Below are 1,969 nucleotides of genomic sequence, written 5' to 3'. Positions count from 1 at the left end.
TCAATCCAGACGCAGAGGTAGTCTACTATATGGACCCTCTTAAACGCCGAATTGCAAATGGAGAATGGGTGGATGTTGTCGACAAGTAAGAGTTCACGTTATAAAATTTGATTATTAAGTCTTAACTTATAAATCTTGTCCGACCATATTTTGTAGTGGTTATTTTGTGTTTTGATATATCTCGTTTTGGTTGCAGTGCCATTAAAATGTACAAGGAGGATTTGAAAAAGGTTCCGAAGAAGAAAGTATTGTGGGAGAACATGGCGGTATTTATTTATTTTTATGATCATATATTAATTATGTTATTAAAGGAGACTGGATATTTTAAATGATTTTATGTTTGATATTTTAGGGAGTTCCAGTGCAAACCGGGAACAAGGATTGTGGCCTGTTTGTGATGCGATACATGATGGAAATCATTCATGATAAGGAGCTGGACTTTGCTAATAAGGTGACAATTGACTATCTATGGGCCTTTTCATCCACTTTGTATTTACTCTTATAAGGGCAGAACATGTTACTTATACAAAATTTTGGATCATATTTCAGTGGCTGCGTAGATCAAACCTGGTTTACACTGAGGATGACATCAACGAGACCAGGGTTCAGTTTGCAAAATATTTTATGAAACATTGTGCAAGCTAGGTCCTCGCCTTTCTTTTCTTTTGAACTTATCGTAAACTGGATGTTTTATGTATGTAGTTGGTGACAAGTAGACTCGTTTGAACTTATCGTATGTTGACAAGTAGACTCGTTTGAACTTATCGTATGTTGACAAGTAGACTCGTTTGAACTTATTGTAAAGTGGATGTTTTATGTATGTAGTTGGTGATAAGTAGACTTGCGATAATGTATTTTGTGTTCGGTGGATTGCTGGTAGTTTGGTAGGTAGATCTGGTTGTTTTGGATTGTTGAACGGATGGATTATGGTATGGTATGGATTATGGTGTGGTAGTGAATTGGTTTTGTTTTGGCGGGGGCCTAGATTATGGTATGATTTTGTTTTGGATTATGGTATGAATTATGGTATTTTTATTTTGGCAGGGGACTGATTTTTGTGGTTTTTTATGCAGCTGGTTTTAATTAAATATGAAATTGATATGCAAAATGCATATACCTAATAAGATAATGGTTTTTTAAACTGTTGTCTATTACTTAGTAAACTGTTGTGTTACAAATGTTTCTTCAATGGTTCCCGAAAAGTAATTCGTTATCTATTTTGCATTATAACACCACCCTAAAACTGTTGTCTAATAACTATTGTTTGGAAAAGATATTTAAAATTGGAAAGAAAATTTAGAACTTTCTCATGACGTAAATAAACCGTTGTTTATTACTAAGAAAACTGTCATGTTAAAAATGTTCCAACAATTGTTTTTCTAAAACAACCGTTGTGTCATCCAGATTGTAACCAGTGTTAAACACTGTTGTTGAATCTCCCTTATTACAACTGTATTAACAACCGTTGTCCAACCTTCGATCACACGAGTGTTGGATAGACAACGGAAAAACTACCTTTCAGACAACGAAAAAAAAACAGTTGTATGATTGCAAAAATGTTGTAGTGAGGGAAATGAAAATGCCATCTTATTTCTGGGGAAAGGCTGTCCAACACACTGTCTATTTGCTCAACCGATTACCGACTCGGGCATTGTGAAATAAGACACCTTATGATGCGTGGAATGGTAAGAAACCAAACCTTGAACATATTCGTTTATTTGGTTGTCTTGCATACATTAAAATTCCACAAGTTAATCTAAAGAAACTGGAGAATAGAAGTAATGTAGCTGTGTACTTAGGCAAAGAACCAGGGACGAAGGCAAGTCGGTTGTACGATCCTATTTCTAAACGTGTACACATCAGTAGAGATGTGACATATCAGGAAGATAAACATTGGCCATGGGAAGAAAATTCAGGGAAGGTGAATGAAGTGAATTTTCCAGATGCTTATATTTCAGTAACGACATAT

General features: G+C 35.1%; 1 long non-coding RNA gene across 1 annotated transcript; it reads left to right on the top strand.

Annotated features, from left to right (window-relative positions):
* The first annotated feature begins 208 nt into the window (after window positions 1-208).
* Window positions 209-597, top strand: LOC141671786 (uncharacterized). Its single transcript, XR_012555241.1, has 3 exons — window positions 209-266; window positions 353-451; window positions 550-597. It is a non-coding gene; the product is annotated as an uncharacterized LOC141671786 (long non-coding RNA).
* The last annotated feature ends 1,372 nt before the right edge of the window (window positions 598-1,969 follow it).

Source organism: Apium graveolens, chromosome 7 (assembly GCF_009905375.1).
Source record: "Apium graveolens cultivar Ventura chromosome 7, ASM990537v1, whole genome shotgun sequence".
Classification (NCBI taxonomy): Eukaryota; Viridiplantae; Streptophyta; class Magnoliopsida; order Apiales; family Apiaceae; genus Apium; species Apium graveolens.
This window is presented reverse-complemented; position numbering and strand designations above follow the sequence as displayed.